The 18,867-nt window shown below is 35.4% G+C and overlaps 1 long non-coding RNA gene across 1 annotated transcript; it reads left to right on the plus strand.

Moving 5' to 3' along the window:
- Positions 1-1,127: 1,127 nt before the first annotated feature.
- LOC115285456 lies at positions 1,128-14,096 on the plus strand. Its single transcript, XR_003905534.1, has 3 exons — positions 1,128-1,191; positions 8,976-9,092; positions 14,036-14,096. It is a non-coding gene; the product is annotated as an uncharacterized LOC115285456 (long non-coding RNA).
- Positions 14,097-18,867: the final 4,771 nt, after the last annotated feature.

Genomic DNA, 18,867 nt, shown 5'->3' on the forward strand with positions numbered 1-18,867 from the left:
GTCTTCTAAATATTTGCTAATTCTGTGGCCATGATTCTCTTTCTCATGCAAAATGATGTTATTAGGCATATTCCTTTGCCCATCCGATATTTTGTACTTTATTAAATGACCATGTTAGTTAATACTATGGCATACTATGGCAAGTTTTCTTTTAATAGTCAAAAAAAATTCTTGCTTACTTACTATTCTACTTCTGAAAACACAAAAACAAAAGAGAAAAAAGAATATTAAAATAAAACTTCTTTTGTTTCTTCTATTCCTCCTTTAGAAAGGTTTCTGAATTCCTCAAGTATTTTTGCAAAGCTAACTAATGCTTATGGAAGAACACATCCGTTTACTCTCCTCCTGCTACATCTCCCTTTGCAGTTGCGTGTCTCAAAAAAAGAAACCCTTTTCTTTGGTAAGCCACTTTTCACCTCTGCCTCACAAACCAAATCAACTCGGAAAATAGTCCGAGCATTAGAAGCTAAACTTCAATTGGTTATGCTGTAAGTCTCTTTTATTTTTCAATGTATTACAATAATCCTCTTTCTTAGTCTGTCTGTAGTAGAGAATCTTTTATATCCAAGGATATACATTAAATCAATTTTAGCTGGGAACAAGTATGCTTCAGATTTACCTGTGGTGCCACACTTAAAAAGTTTCTACTAATAAACTTTTTGCTAATGTCAGGATAGAAACAATCCTTGATACATGAAAGTTCTTTTTAAAATTAACTGTACTTTTTTTTAAGTTCATTTATTTATTTTGAGAGAGAGAGAGAGAGAAAGAGTGCAAGTGGGACTGGGACAAAGAGAGAGGAGAAAGAGAGAATCCTAAGCAAGCTCCACAATATCAGACTCACAAACTAGGTGATTACGACCTGAGCTGAAATCAAGAGTCTGGCGCTCAACAGATTGAGCCACCTAGGTGCCTCTAACTCTACTTCGTTAAACTAAAATTTATGACAGGAGTATGAATCAGTGCCTACCATGCACAAACTATCAAATTCAAGTCCTTGTGATAGGCTGCATGTACTGTTTTACTTTTCCATTGTTACACAACAAACCTCCACAAGCTTGAAACAGTGACACTTATTACCTCACGTATTAGATCAGGAATCAAGGAATCCGACCAGGGCTGTGACCAAGATGCTGTCTGGGGCTGTGGTCTCATGTGAGGTTGAGGGTCTTCTTCTCAACTCTCATCCTTGTAAGTAGGATTCATTTTCTTGCAGTGTACAACTATTGACAGCTTGCTTCTTCAAGGCCACTGAGATAGCTTCTCAGATGCTTCTGATGTTTTATAAAGGTCTCAGCTGATTAGGTCAGGCCCACTGAGATCATCCCCCTTTGATTAAATCAAAGTCAGCTGATTAGCTTTATATCTATAAAATTCCTTCACATCTGTCATATAATGTAATCTATCATAATAGTTGCATTTGTCATATTCACATCCTCACTCGAGGGTAGGGATTATACAGAGCGTGTACACTAGAGGGCGCAGTTCTTGAGGCCCATCTTAGAATTCTTCCCACCACATGTATCTTTCCTATAGTGGTCTAAGTAGCTGCAATAAATATTTTTCAAACTTATAATTAAAGTATAAATACAGACACATGTACAGTATGTTTGGGTTTACCTTCAATTTAAGAAATTTAGAAAAATATCAATGTATATGTTTCACTTAGGCATGCATAAGCTCAAACAGTGCTGAGTTCTTACTGTATCTACTGCAAAGCTAGTGTTATTGTCAACTAGAGAGAGATGGAGGAATGAATTATGTAAGCATCTGGGTCTCTTTTTCCCCATCCTAAGCAATTAGAAACAACCAGATGTTCCTTTAAATTAACTCCTTGTTAATATAGTCAAACCTGAGTACCTGTATTTCAAAGAGTCCTATGTTTTAAGAAAGGAAAAAATACTACAGTTATTAAGTATATGAATAAAGCAACTCATTTCCTTTTGATTTTCATCATTGATACGTTGTAGAGGATATATTAACACAAAAAATGAATTAACAAAAAATATTTTTTGTGGGGAGCGGCAAAGATTCAGCTGCTTGGCCGTTTGCTAGCCAGATATGTCACTCCCTGAGGGGAGTTGCAAAATAGGCAGGGGAGCGCCACTCCCTGTCAGGAGAAGCCAGAAGATCAAAGATCAACCGCCTGCAGGCAGGGTAGCATCAGCCCCTCAGGGGCTATGCTAAAACACTTTAGTCCGGTTCCTCTTTTACTCCAGCCTTAATCCCTTAACCCTGTTTCCTAGCAACCGACCTAGGTCAGCTGCCTTGTTTTCCTGCCTTGAACCTTTATAAGATAGGGTGTTTTCTCAATAAACAAGAAGAGGCTTGATCGGATATCCTGTGTTGTCTTTACTATCTGTGAGTCCCCCTTCCTGTTTTCTCTCCCTCCCTCAGGATCAAGAACCCTGCTGGCTGGGGCGGGCCACGACAATTTTTTAAAAAAATACTTAGCATTTATCTTACATTACTTTAAGAAATTCAATTCAGATTAGAGTCTGGGAAGATGGTGGGGTAGGAGGTATGCTTACCTTGTCCCAGAAATACAACTGGATAACACTCACATTAGTATACACAACCTAGAAAACGACCCAAAGACTGGTAGAACACAATCCACAAGTAAAGGTAGAGAAGAGGCCACATCTAAGGGACTGCAGGGCATCCCTAGGAGGGAGGGAGCTGCAGGCCTGGAGAGGGAAGAGAGACGGACCCTCACACTGCAGGGAAAACAAATCCCCCGTAACATTTGGCTTTCAAAACTAGAGGGCTCAAATGTTATGAGTTCTTATAACTAGTGGGACTTAAAGCCTGGGATTTTAACAATCATTTGGCTCAGCTATGGGAGATCCCTGAGGGCAAATAGAAGCCAAGTCCCCACCTTAAAAGACACAGCAAAAGCCACAAGCAGGCAGCAGAAATACAGCTAGGAGCAGCTGTTAGAAAACTGCCTGAGGCATATGGGAGGAGCATTAGAGCCTGTCCCTAAGGACCGGATTCACTGAGATACTTCTCCAGGAGCAAAGGAGCTGCTGGGTACCACTTCCCTCCCCCCACACCCCAGCATAAACACAGAGCCACCTGCGGGAAGCAGTGGAGTGTCAACACTGGCTATGACAGATGTGCCCTTTCTAATCATGCTTGCCTAAGTCCCAGCACTGTGGGTCCCCAAACCCAGAAAAGCACCACAAACAGTGTCAACACCTTGTCTCCTGACCTGTGCACTTTGTGACTCCTTGGTCCTGGCAATAGCAATGGTGGCTGCTGTCCCCTCCTACAAAAGAGCTGGGAGCACTTTGTTAAAACTGGGTGCCCTGTCCTGGCCAATCCAGTCCGGCTGAATGACATCTGCTCTGATAGGCTCTTGGCCTGAGCCCATTCAACCAGGGCCACAAGCCTGGCAGTGTGCAAGCAGCCTTGACAGGGACCAGCACCACTCTGCACCACTCTCTAAAGTTGACTCCTGCCCTGGGGTGAGGAGAGGAAAACCAGGCCCAAGTGAGCCTTCGGCCCCAGCCGTGGGGGGGAGGCAGAAAGTTGGTCTGATTATAGGCGTGCCCTCCAATGAAAATTTCACAGGGGACAACACAGGAACATGCCCAGCAGTTTGGAAGATACTGCATTTCAGGCAAATGCCAGGTCTGACTAAACTGAAGCCCAAGGCAGCTTGAGACCGGTCAACTAGCACTATAGGAGCCTGGGTGACTCAGTTGGTTAAAGGTCTGATTTCAGCTCAGGTTCAAGGCCTGTATAGGTCTCTGTGCTCACAGATCAGAGCCTGGAGCCTGCTTTGGACACTGCTTCTTCTCTCTCAACCTCTCTTTCTTTCTCTCTCTCTTTCTGCCCCTCCCCACTCATGGTCTGTCTCTTTCTCACTCTTAAAAATAAGTAACAAATATAACATTAAATTTTTTAAAAATAATTGTTCTTCCAATCCATGAGCATGGAATATCTTTCCATTTATTTGTGTCATCTTCAGTAACTTTTATCAATGCTTTATAGTTTTCAGAGTACGGATCTTTCACCTCTTTGCCTAAGTTTATACCTACGTGTCTTATTATTATGATAGATGCTGCTATGCCTGTTTATGTATAAGTTTGTGTGTGGATATATGTTTTCCTGCAGGGATGAAGGGATATACCAAGGAGTATAATTATGGTATCCCATATGTAACCATATGTTAAACTTTTTCAGGAACTATTAAACTGTTTTCCAAGTAGCCACACCATTTTATGCTCCAACCAGCAAGAAATGAATGTTCCAATTTCACACATCATCACCAACACTTGCTATTATCTATCTTTTTGATTATAGCCTTCCAAGTGGGTGTGAAGGCAGTATCTCATAGTGATTTTGATTTCCATTTCCCATGTTCAATTGAGTTGTCATTTTATTAATGCCTTGCAAGAATTATTTATATGTCCTGGGTATCAGTCCCTTATCAGAAATATGATTTGGAATTATGTTCTAACTTTGTTGCATTTTCATATTTTTTATATGTTTTTGTAGCAAAAAGTTTTTAATTTTTTTGAAATCAAGTTTATCTACTTTTTCTTTTATGCTTTGTTTTTGCTGCTGTACCTAACAAATTACCACTTAGCCCAATGTGATGAAGATTTATTTCTATGTATTCTTCTAAGAGTTATACAGTTTAACATTTATGTTTAGGGCCTATGATCCCATTTTAACTAATTTTTGCATATAATATAAATAGTACAAATTCATGGATTTTTTGTAATGAATATCTAGTTGTGTCAGCACTGTTTATTGAAAAGACATTCTTTCCTCCTGAAATTATATACTGCCACCCGTGTCAGAAATCTATTGATCATAGAGGCACCTGGGTGGCTCAGTCAGTTAAGCATCTGACTTTTTGCTCAGGTCATGATCTTGCAGGCAGTGAGTTTGAGCCTTGTGTTGGGCTTGGTGCTGACCGCTCAGAGCCTGGAGCCTGCTTCAGATTCTGTGTCTCCCTCTCTCTCTGCCTCTCTCCCACTCATGTTCTGTCTGTCTCTCAAAAAATAAATAAACATTACAAAAATTTTTTTAAAGAAATCAAGTGATCATAGATGTCTGGATTGTTTCTGGGCTCTAGTTTGTACCCCACTGACCTCTATGTTTATCCTGCCAGTGTCATACATTCTTGATTACTGTTTCTTTGCAGTAGACTTAGAAATCAGGAATTCCTAATCTTCCAATTTTATTCTTCTTTCATAATCTTTTGGTTATCCTAAGTGGGTCTTTTGAATTTTCATGTGAATTTTAGGAATGAGAATGCCAATTTATGCAAAGAACACAGCTAGAATTTTCATAGAAAATGTACTGAATCCATAAATTAATTTGGCAAGTACTGCCTTAATACTTTCAGTATAGAAGTCTTGCACTTCTTTAATTTATTCCTTAATATTTTATTCTCTTTGATGTTATAGAAGGAATCGTTTACTTACTTCATTCATTTTCACATTGCTCATTGATAGTATACAGAAATACCATGAATAAATTCTTATAATTTATTTTGTTTTTGGCAGATTCCTTGGAATTTTCTATATATAAGGTCATGTCATCTCCAAATACATGTAATTTTACATCTTATTTTCCAATCTGTATTCCTTTAATTTTTTGTCTTTTTAAATGCCTTTGCTAAAATCCCTTCCTTCTTTCCATTTTCTAATAAGCCTTTGAAATATTTTTATGTGTTAGAAACAAATAGTCTCTAAGCACATAAAAATAAATAATTTTGATTTCCTTCATGAATTGATAGAGACTGAGCATGAACTGTCATGAGAAACTCCTAGAGGTGGCAGTCTTAGAGAGACTTAGAGAGGCCCCCCAACACTTCTGAGGGTTTTTACCTCCAGGAACCCAATAAGGTCCTCCTGGTGAGGATTTGGCAAAAATCCCTTCTGGTTCATGCTCCTTGTTAGGGAGGAAAACAGGTTATATCAATGTTCTATTCTCCAGAGTAGAAGAATTTGCCAGAGCTTTGTAACACTGGGGGAAAGGGCATTTGTAATGTCCTACTCCTTTGATTCTCTTCTCATCTAAAGGTGGGAGAAACCTAGACCACTGAAAAAACACTTGTGGAAGTCACAGCTCAGGGACACAGACCCACTAAGAGACTGAGATTTAATCATTCAATTATAGAATGTTTTTGCTCCTTTACACCTTATCATCAGCCAGTTGGCCTCAGTAAAATAGCAGTGGGTTAAAATTCAAAGATTTGAAAGATATAGACTCTCTCTGAGGGAGAGTACTTAGGAAAACCCAAAATCAAAAGGTAAGATGAAAACAAGGACCAGAGGAATTGCTTTCACTGGACAGTATGCCAGACTCCTTGATAGAGTTACATAAATCCTCACACTATAGGCCTTTTTACCTCAAAATAAAAGGCTTAAAATAAAAGATTTTAGAGGTACAAAGCATGTCAAATGGCAGAAAAGGAACATATTCTAAAGATATAAAACAAATATGTGAACTAGATTCAATTATGACACTGATTTTTGGAATTATCAGAGAGGAAATTTAAAACAACTATACTTTATATGTTAAGGACTTAGACAGAAAAGGTAGATACCACATGAGAACAGATGAGAATGGGAGCAGAGAGACTGGAACTCTAATAAAGAATAACAGGAAATATTAGAAATCAAAAACATGGTGATAGAATTGAAAAACCCTTTTTAGTAAACTGTGTCAGTAGACTGGAAGCAAGAGGAAAGAATCTGTGAGCTTGAATACATGTCAATCAAAACTTCACAAACTGAAAGGCAAAAAAGACAGAGAAGGATTGAAGGAAAGAGAGAGAGGGGAAAACATGAATAACAAGGGTGTGCCAAAGAGACACAGAAGCCAACTGAAAGACCTCCCAACGGCCAAAGCTGGAATATGTCAAGCAACAAAAAATTGACCTAGCATTGAATTGTAACCCAAGGTGTAATATTGATAGTCATGGCTGTATATTGACTCAATGACATAAACAAATTATGCAAAAAAATGGGGCAAAGAGTCAAATTTTCAGTGCAAAAGAATTACAAATATTTTTTTCAGATACTCCATCCTTAAGGAACTAGAGGAAGACAACAAGCTGACTATTCCCTAAGTATGAGTTCTGCATAGTGACTTCCTTCTGAAGAGTAAAGAATGCAAAGTGGAATAAATAGAGTAACTTTTTCATGGACAAACCTGATAAACATAATATCAGCCAGGTGATCAAAGTCAGCATCAACAGTGATAACTCATACTAACATGATGTTATAGGATGATACGATGTCCTCAAAATGTCATTTTACCTACCTCTGTAAGTCCTTCTCCCAAAAATCATAAACTCGGTCTAACAATGAGAGAAATGTTAGCTAAATCCCAACTGAGGAACATTCTACAAGATATCTAACTAGCACTCCTCAAAACTGTCAAGGCTCATCAAAAAGAAAGAAAGTCTAATAAAATCTCACAGCCAAGAAGAGCCAACAGAGACATGATAACTGAACGACATGCTACCCTGGGTGGGACCCTGAAATAGAAAAAGGACATTAGGTAGAAACAAAGAAAATGTGAATTAGACATGAACTTTAGTTACTAATAATGTATCATTATTGGTTCATTAATTATAATAAATATACTAATATAAGATCTTAATAGGGGAAACTAGGTATAAGGTATATGGGAACTCTCTCCAACACAGGCCCTCCTTTCCCCACAACATGGCTATCTTTCTTTGAGGGGCATAATGTTGCATAAATGAGATGTCACTGCACAAAAATGTCATAGGTGTCTCTTACTACAGACACAGAAGAGCAGCTAGGCAATGTTAATAGCACAGACTGATTCTAACTAATTATAAAGCTGACACACTGTTCTTTTGGATGCTTTGACTAAGTGTTTCTGGTTTTCTAAGTGAAGTGTTAAAAGGCCATGGGTGTTCATTCCTGAGGTAACACTAGCTAGTTTTCACTTTCTTCTAAAGTCATGGCTTTGTAAATGTTTGCTTTTCAGGAGGTTTACTTGTGTTTTTCTGGTTGTTTATGTGTGTGTGTGTGTGTGTGTGTGTCTTTACATAATACTATTTCCAAATGTATGCAATAAGACTAGATGGTGATATTTTAAGATGGTTAAGTAATTTAAAATATTGATGGCTCACATAATATAAGCTAATAACAAATATAAATATTGCCTTACATATGAAATTCCCTCAAATATCTAATATTTATTAGAGAATATATTTGACAAAGGATATATAGCTGGAAGACAGAATGAAATTCAAAATTTACGTTTTAACATTATATGATTTATATTTATTACAATAAAATTAAATACCTGTGTATGTATCCTGGCATAATAACAACACCTAACTGACTGAAAAACAACCCACCATTGTGATTTTGTTTTTTTATTTTTTTTATCTTTCAAGTTTTAAAGTTTATTTATTTATTTTGAGAGAGAGAAAGAAAAAGAGAAGGAGCAGGAGAGGGGCAGAGAGAAAGGGAGAGAGAGAATCGCAAGGAGGCTCCTCACTGTCAGCACAGAGTCTGATGTAGGGCTTGAACTCACAAACCATGAGATCGTGACCTGAGCCAAAATCAAGAAATGGATGCTCAACTGACTGAGCCACCCAGGTGCCACACGGTTTTGTTTCAGTGTGTGTGGGCACAAAAGAATGGACCATTTGGTTTCCTTTAGCTCCCTTAATGAATATATCAGAGCATGGCCTTTGATTTCACAGTTGGAGCCTACTTCCAGCTCCATCACTCAGTAACTAGATCACCTCAAGGTCTCTGTGGGTATCTTTTTTACCTTATTGAGTTTCAGTTTCCTCATCTGTAAACTATGAATACTAGTAATGAAACAGTAGTAATGATTAATAAATTTGTGGTAAAAGTTTGCAAAAAAATGCATGTAAAATCCACATTACAGATCTAATCAGGAAAAAAACCCAAACAATGGTTGGTTGGTTTGGTTGTTTGGCTTTCCTTTTGTTTCAGAAAGTACAGAAGAAGAAATAAGAGGAGGATGAAGGAATAAGAGATTAATCTTGACTTTGAGCCCCAGGGACTAAGGCAAATGAACATTGGTACCAACATTTTCCTTTGGGCATGCAGGTAGGTATAATATACTATAAACAGAATGGGTTTGTAGAACTGTCCATTAATCACTGTTCATGTGGAATCTCCTGATTACCTAATACCCACTAAAAATGATTTGACTATTCAGATCCTGTCACTCAGTGAGCTTTGCTTCTGTCCTTTCACAGTTGAAGGCCTTTAAATTTATTTTCTCAGGGCTCTAGGAATGAAGTGATTTGATTACCTTAGTTTAATGGAGCTAAAACAACCAAGGAAGTAAGAGGGTTAATTAATTTGTTTGGAATCCAAGTTTTATTTGTAAATTGAGTATAAGGGAAACAAAAAGCAAAAGCAAAACTGCTTGATCAGCATGGGACAATTTTAAGAGCACTAACTAATTAGATTATAAACATGTTATGGCTTTGCTAGTTTGTAGAAATCTCTAAACCCAGTTGTATAGTAATGAGCCTTAATTGTATGCCTAAATCCACAATTTGTAGTCAGTGATTAACTGGAAATATGTTGTCAGATATGTGTGCATTCTTATCCTTTATTATGGGAGACTTGGCCATATACTTTTGAATTTATATTTTATATCTTAAAGACTTTAAAATCCTTCTCTCAACCTTTATGAGTCTTACCTAAATTTTCCAAAGATTCTTATAAGAGGTCATCTCAGTGAGTTAAATACTTAAAATAGAAAGACTTGTGATGGAAAATAAGAAAACTAAGCAAAATGTATTCAATGAACATTCAACAAATCCATTAAATTATTTAAGTAAAGGGGCACCTGGGTGGCTCAGTCAGTTAAGTGGCCAGCTTCGGCTCAGGTCATGATCTCACATTTGTGGGTTCAAACCCCACATCGGGCTCTGTTCTGACAGCTAGCTCAGAGTCTGGAGCCTGTTTCAGATTCTGTATCTCCCACTCTCTCTGACCCTCCCCTGCTCATGCTATCTCTCTCTGTCTCTCAAAAATAAATTTTAAAAACCCACAAAAATTAGATTCAAATTATTTAAATAAGGTGTATATCTTATCCTAATGTTCTAGGTCTCCTCTATCACAGGGTATGGAAATGGGAAATGTCTACTGATATATCCTAACATCAATAATAGGCGCACGATTAGATAATAAGTCAATCTTGATGTATTACAAGGGAAATTTAAAAAAAAAGTTTAGTTGAATCTAACCAATCTGTTGGATCTAACTCCAGTTGACATTAAATAAGAATACTTTAAAAATAAAGTATTTTTAATCTTTAAAAGACATATTAAAAATCAGTCTTTAAAAGTCTTTAAAAGACATATGAGAAATCAGACAAATTCAGAAAAAGGGACTTTCTACAAGATAATCGAGTTCTCTCTTCAATAAGTTAAGGTCATGAAATAAAGTGGCATTGCATTTACCAAAGAGATTTAAGGGACATGATAGTCAAGTGTAATGAGTAGATTTGGGCCGATAATGGTTTGAACCAACTAACTGAAAAAGGATACTTTAGGAAAATCTGGAAGAATGAGAATATACACTGTGAGTTAGATCATATCAGGAGTTATGGCGGGGAGTTGATGTGAAATGTCCAGATTAGGTTATATAGTAGGATGCCTTTGTTTTATGATACTCATATACTGAAGTATTTGGAGTAGATAACATGAAGTTATCTTAAAATATTATGGCAGAATAGATGAAGTTAATATAATGGAGAAGATATTTAAAAGTAGAACATAGAACTATTTATCAGGTTTAGAAAGAAGAGAAGAGTTCAATGTCATCTAAATTTCTGACTTGAAAAATTAGGTAGATAAAAAGACTTTTAATGTTTCTCTAATGTTATAGCTATCTTCTCAGCAGTACCTAATTCATATTTTTTCAGCTTCATTGAGGTAGAACTGACATCTAATTCATAATTTTGTTTGAATAACTATTTTCTGAATTTTCCAAAAAAAATAATGCCATTGTAACAATAATTTGTTTTATAACTAATGTTCTGAATAATTTTTATCTAAATTGCTATGTATATTCAAAAAGAACAAAAACAAATGTCAGATATTATTTTTTCATTTTTTCCCTAAATGTAAATCCTTTAAGTCTAGTTAATTTTTCTTCATGAATACCAGTGGATTATAGAAATAGCCCCAAATGCCACAAATCATAAAGCTCTCATCAGTTTTCCACATGTACTAAATCAATGTAGAGCAATCCAGACAACTGAAGTTCAAAAGTAGAAAGTTGTATAGCCTTGTAGCCTTGATTTAGTTTTATTTGAATAGTGCAGTGTATTGAATGACATTTGAGAAATGTAGCATTCAATAGCTATCCTCCTGAGAAGATAAGAAATAGCCTCAAGTTCAATAACACCCATCTGGCCCTATAACCTATTGCCTCAAATTTATCCTCAAAAGTTTGCATTTTGATCTCAGGTTGATTTGATTATGTGAGGAATCCTACATTTTAATAAAGCACAATGTCATCTTTTAACATTATTACATTATTTTGGTGTCTACAGAATTTCATAACACACAAGTAGATATTTAGAGAGAATTTGAAATTTCATAAATTTTTAGCTGTGGGAGTATCAAAAATATCCTACATCATCACTTTTCATGTGGCTATTTTTAAAACCTCTCTGTGTATCTGAATAGAGGAAATAGAGCTTAGAATTAACTTTTCCTCTTACCACTCACTAGTGACTGGAGCAGCATTCAAGATTCTTTTCTATTCTTTGTGTGCTTTTCCAGCCAGTGAAGCTGGGCTTTGGAAGGAAAGTATTTTACTGCTCCTCACCACCACCCTGGATCTCTTTCCATTTCATTGTTTAAGAACCACCAAAATAACAATGATTTAATGAGTGCTTATTATACGCCAAGTTCTATATTAAGCATATGGCAAACATTATCTCTTTTAATTTTACAAATACCCTGTGAGGCAGAATATTACTTTATAAATGAAATTAGTTTATAGATTACAACAAACAAACAAACAAACAAACAAACAAAAAACCATAGGTGTTCATTAAGGTCATATAACATGACCCAGGTCACACAGCTAGTCACAGAATGCTCTAAAATTCACATTTTCATCCTTCTGATCCTAAACTACCATGCTCTCCATTATTTCCAGATTCCTTGTGTATTAGTTTTGTTAGGAATGAAGAGAAAAAAAAAACATTAAACATTATTTGGAAGGATTTTAGATGTCCCCAGCCTTGTGAAGTTTGTTATGTAAGGGACCCATTTTCATTTATGTAGTTTTTTTAGATAGTATAATTTATGAGTAACTAATGCTAGACACAATTAACATTGAAAGAAAAAGTAAGAAGAAGGAGAATGAGAGAAGACAATACAAGAGTTTAATCTTTTTGCATGCTACTTTTATACTAGACTCTATGAAACTTTATAATTGGCTACAGTGTTAGAAAATATTAAACTCATTTAAACACTTTAAATTTTTAAAGCAAGAAAAAATTTTCTCTATATAATAATGTATAGCCAATGTTCTGACTCATCCCTAACAGTTATTTTCCCAAGTGCTATACATGACAGTCTTATTTGAAAAAAAAAAAATATATATAATAAAAAATGCATTCCTTTGAAAATCATTTCTTAAAACAGATCATTTCCTAAGATGTATTTTTTACTATAAAGCTACTTCAAAAATTTACTCATTTGAAATTTGGGGGGAAAAACTTTTAAAATATACTGACGGTTGGGATGGTACTTTGTAGGAAGATAGCCATATTATTACATTTAAAATTATTGTCTGAATAGATGTAAAATAATACACATTCTGCAATACAGAAGGATGACAATCAAAAAAAATAGGTACATGCATTCAGAGTTTGTTGTAATAAAGACAAAAAATTTCTATCCACTAAAGCCATTAATTGAAGAAAAGTATACTGTTTCTAAATAGATATTGATTAAAGTAGGAAGCATAAAACTGATACTTCTATAAAGGGCAGAAGCAAACTATTAGAGAAAATGGATATGGCATGAAGACATGATAGACAGATGGGAAACATAATAAAATATAAATGGAATACAACAGAGCAGAAAAATAAAATGTTGAAAACATATGTAATGATTAAAAATAGAAAAGCATGCAATGAAGTAAGGACAAATTCTTAAAAAAGAGTGTTTTAAAGGGAGGTGCTGGTGGCTTCTAAGCTGACGTGGTAGAGAGAAGTCCATCAGGACCATATGGGGTTAATGAGTCTATTCAAACAGAATTTAGGATGAGTTAAATCACACATGTTGATCACAGTATTTAGGACCACTGACTTCCTCTCTCTTTTGTGACCCCGGAAGTCGTGCATATATAATGTATCACAGTAGTTGTGTAGGCTGTCAAAGAGAATGCCAACGAGAACTCTGTAGAAGGATGAAATGTAACCTTTCCTTCGGTCTTGGATTCTTAATTGTTAAAGGTATATTTCTACCTAAGGTAATACAATGTAAAACACCTGTTGTTATTTTTGTTGTTAATAGTTTTCTTAATGTTTGGTCACTAAAAATGAACAGTACTAAATCTTCATAACACTACCTTATATTGAGGGGCTTTTTTTCTTTCTTTCACCAACTCCAAAATATTTTCAATCAAAAACAAAAGAAAACAAAAAGCAAACAAAAAAACAAACAAGCAACATAGTCACAAGAGCTTCCTGCTTCCTTTCTTCTTAATAGCAAGCCAGTATCTGTCAAGTGGTGAACTGCTTTTCTTGGCCCTGGGTGCAGGGTTCTTGCTTTCCCGGGGCCTTTGCTTGCCTGTAGCTTGTCCACTGGGTTTTCAGGCTCTAAGCTTGGAGTTAGGACCTAATTGATTTGCTTTGAGTCTCACTGCTCCTTAGAAATATGTTCCAGAAGAATGAAAAGATCTTCCTATACAATCCACAAGTTTACTGAAATTATTTTAACCAAGAAAATGATGTAATGATATTTCTTTAAACTAAAAGTAACTATACAAATGAATTCTTTTTTTCTCAGTACATTTGCCTCTACTGGAAAACCATTATGATTCCATACAAGTCAGGATGACATAATGAAGAGATTTTTATACCATGATTTATACTTGAATTCAATTCTACATAGACTTGAGTAAATTACTGAGACTTTCTTGCCTTTATTTTTCTTTTCTGTAAAATGAAGAAAATTATGGAGATCTCAAACCCTATGTGAAAGCTTCCAGTACAAAAGAGAAACTAAAACATTGTTTAGTGAAGACTAAACTAAAAAATTTCATATTAAGACACTTAATCTTCCTTTTTTAAACCAAGTTTTCCAGAAATAGTCATAAATTTGTTTCATTTTTTTATATAATAAAATGACTGTGTAGCACTTAAAGTAGTAGTTGCAGAACTTTTATAGATAGAAAAGCACTCTCATGGATGTTGAGGCATAACTAAGTTCACGTGAAATGTAATTCAGAATAATATCTCTAATTCCCATAGGCCAGTTCCTATCAAATTTTAAAAAAAATTTTAATGTTTATTTATTATTGAGAGACAGAGAAAGACAGAATATGAGCATGGCGGGGGGCGGGGACACAGAATCTGAAGCAGCTCCAGGCTCTGAGCTGTCAGCACAGAGCCCGAGGTAGGGCTCGAATTCACAAACTGCGAGATCGTGACCTGAGCCGAAGTTGGATGCTTAACCGACTAAGCCACCCAAGCACCCTCTATCACTTTTTAAGATGATTTTTTAAAGATTAAGGATGAGGAAATTAAGCCTCCTAAGTAAATATTAAATTATGTACAAATTCTTCTTTAATAATTGGTGAAATAATTAAATTATTAAAGACTTATATCAGTATTTATATAGAAATTATTCACATGTTTTTTAATTTCCAAAACAGAATGAGGTTTCTGAGGGGAGAGCTGTACTACCTGTCCAGTATCTACTTAGTGTCAATTTTAGACATTGTTCTAGTAAAATAAACTTGTTGTAAATAAAGTAAATAAAAGTGGGGCCTGGATAGTTCAGTCAGTTAACATCCAACTTTTGATTTTGGTTTGGGTCATGATCTCATCATGGTTCATGGGTTTGAGTCATGCATTGGATTCTGTGCTGACCACATGGAGCCTGCTTGGGATTTTCTCCCTCTGCCTCTCCCCAACTTATGCATGTGCTCTTGCTCTTTCTCTCTCTCAAAATAAATAATAAACAAATAAGTAAATAATTGAATAGGTTAGGTACATATCAGGGAGCTTCATTTTTAAAAACAATGGCAGAACCTCTGGTATATTTCAGGACCCAGAAGAAACTAGACACTGAAGCTAAAACATTTTATGAACCCAACAGCTGCCCATGTCATCTATCTCATTTTCTCTAAACTTATATAGTTTCTTATCTCTTCATTTCCTTCATGCTTACTTAGAATATTGGTTGGCACACAGTAAGCACAATATATGTGTTTGCTAAAATAAAAATAAGTACTTCTTATATATGTTCCTTTTTCTTTTGGCTCATAAAGATTCACAGAATCCATGTTTCATTTTGAGAGATCAAATGATAGTAACCTGACTGATGTCTCTGAATCCAAATTCCCAAGAGAAAGAATCTGAATGGCCTCATTTGAGTCTTGTGTCCATTCCTGGTTAAATATACTGTGCTTAGCAAGCATGATCAAGAAATAGGTACAAGACACACAAAGCAATGAGAAAGGATCATGTCAGGGCAGGAAATTCAAGAGATTTACTGTAGAATGTAGTGAGCCATTATGTCTATATACTACATCGATACCCATAAGCCATGCAAAAGTAGAAAATATTCAATGGGAAGGAAAAGGAAAAACACACTGGGTATCCCCTTTTGCTGTGTATAAGTTTTATAAATCAAAGAAATCTCTTAGGTAAATCATATCCATCATATTGAGCACAGAGAGCTATCACAAACTGTTAACAGCAGTAAAAAGAAAACTGAGCCCCTGAAAATCTATTGCTCACTTCAGTTATATCAACTTCTGCTCAGCATGTAAATTGGCTTGTACATTGATAACATTTATTTGTGTGTGTTGTGTGTGTGTGAAGGTCTATGTGTCTCTCTCAATGTGTGACTCCCAGCCCTTTTTAATTCCAATTAACATTTTTACATTTTTATTTTGGTCAGGTTCTTTCTCTTCTTTAGGTTCCTAGTGCTTTTTTTTTTTTTTAGGGGAGTTGTTTTCTGGTTTTTAGTCAGAAACAGTTCTTCAGTACCCACTCTCTTTCTTCACATTCTTTTTTTCATAGCCAGATATTAATTAGACATTACAGTGTGACATAGAAGTCTTTTCCTTTTTGTAGGAGGGATCTTTTCTGGTCCCATAAGTCTATCTTGGGTGTCGCAGTGTTCATAACATTGAAAGGAAACTTTGTTTGTTGTTTAAATTTTTGTGATATCTTTTACACTGTTGTGACTTTAGTACCTGTCTGAGAGTCTGGCACATTGCATGACTCTGAAAATATCTGTTGAATGCATGAATAAACAAATCTGGAAAAAAGATTTCAATTCTAATCATTACAATGAAATTCAGGGAAAATAGCAGTTCATAACACTGCACCTTGGGCACTCTAAAAATTAAGCAATTATGTAAAAACAATGTTTTCAGCATTGTCCTGGCAATCATTGGATCACTGGGATATTTTCATGTGCTAGAATATGCTAAAATTTTGTATTCATTCTTATTTACTTATCGTCTTGGGTTTTTTTTTTTTAATAACAGTAGTCCTCTCTTATTTTCTCCAGAGGAAAGGCCAAGAGGTAGAGTTAAGAATGGATTTGAGGAGCAGTCATTCCTTGCATTCAAAATCTCTATTTGTCATCAGTAACTAAGGCTTTGTTACTAATCAGGCTCATTATGCTTCTTCAATTGAGTTATTTCTCAGAAGACTCTTTTTTCCCCTTGGAAAATAGACATTTGCCCAGCAATTCCCTGGATTTTGAGATATGTCTGAACACCAGTGATAAAAACACATTGAATGTCTACCTCCATTTATGTATGTGTGTGTTTGTTTACTTGAGGCTTCTTCTTTTCTCCTAGGTCTCATGAGTCTCAAACAAATAACATTTGGTCAGGCAGTGACCAAATATGTCCAGACATGTAAAAACCCAGAAATAAATACAAATTCTGGAATGTTATTAAATTATAATCTCCTGTTAGGCTATGATGCCTCAATTAATTCTAGATCAAGTTTGTAAATATATGATATGAGGGCCAATTCATAAATTTAAAGAAAATGAACAAAAAGAACAATGCAAAAGAAGAGAAGAAAAGAAAGTATGGGAGGAAGGAAGGAAGGACAGAAGGAAGGAAGGAAGGAAAGAAACAAGAGAGGAAGGGAGAGGATAGGAAGAAAGAAGGAAAGAAAGCAAATAAATAAACCAGCAATAAATAAACAAATAACAGAAAACTGTCCATTCTAACTATTAACTTCTTAGAAGCAAGTATAATATTGTATTCTTCTTGTAGCTTACATTGGAAAAACGATAACAGTATGCTAGGCACATCAGTTAGGGCTCAACAAGTTTTCAATAACAACTCTAGGAAGTTAATAGACTTGCATATTTTTTCACTCAGTAAACATTTATAGAAGACTTGCTTATGTTTAGGCTCCTGGCATATTTTTTGAGAAAGTAGGAGCTTACAGAAAAGAACAAGTATTCACCTAAATGGATCTAGGCAATATACAACTTTAAATTTCTTAGAAATTGATTCCAATAAAAATAAATGATTAAGGTATCTTTAATACAGAAATCATTAAGTAAGGTATCTATAAAACAGTCCCTCATTCCTGCTAAGATACACCATACTGATTCTAAACTCTTATGGCCATGATTAAACACATTTAAATAAATAAAAAAGAGACAAAACCCCAAATCTAAGTTAATGAAGGATAAAACTGATTAGTTAAAAGCAGAATTACTTCAAAAAATAAAAATAATATGGGGTGCCAAAGTGGCTCAGTCAGTTAAATGTCAGACTTTGACTCAGGTCATGATTGTAAGGTTTGTGAGTTCAAGCCCCACGTTGGACTCTGTGCTGACAGCTCAAAGCCTGGACCCTGCTTTAGATCCTGTGTCTCCGTCTTTCTCCGCCCCTCCCTTGCTTATGCTCTCTGTTTCTGTCTCTCAAAAAAATGAATAAACATTAAAAAAATCAAAATAATATACCTCAAATATTATACTGTATATCCTTAGATATCAATGGGCAGCACAATCAAGTTTTTTCTGAACCACTGGTTTCCTGACTTGATTCTTAGTTAGAAACCCCTATGGTACTCGGTTAGAATCCCTCATGGTTAAAAGAGACATCTGGAGATCTTGATATAGAAGACTGGGGTAAATATTTAAAAAAAAAGCTTCCCAAATAATTGTCATAATCAGTCATATTTAGTCATTTACCCATTTACCCATAATTTACCCATTTACCCATATTTAGTCATAATTGACCCATTGCTCAATTACTTTCTGTAACATTAGCAGCAAAAGATACAAAATAAATTGCCAGGCTTAATCAATTCCTTTGTCCTGTCACCAATTAGTAAAATCCTTAAAATATCTTTTTTACTTCAAATATTGCAATGAAAACACACCTGTCCTTCAAATTTTCAATATCCCTTAAATCTCATGGAAAAAAAACAGTCTGGGGAAGGAAACGTAGGATGGTGTGCCTTTGACTTCCTGCCTGACTCCACTTGCGAGCTCAAAAATTCATTTTGAATGCACAAGTCTGAACATCTGAAGAGTTTGATTTCTGTGTAAAGTAGACTGGGACATTGTTCGGGGAATTACATGCTATGTACCTGTGGTTTCCTTTTTTCCTATTACCCATGAAGCCA

Source organism: Suricata suricatta, chromosome 1 (genome assembly GCF_006229205.1).
Source record: "Suricata suricatta isolate VVHF042 chromosome 1, meerkat_22Aug2017_6uvM2_HiC, whole genome shotgun sequence".
Lineage (NCBI taxonomy): Eukaryota > Metazoa > Chordata > Mammalia > Carnivora > Herpestidae > Suricata > Suricata suricatta.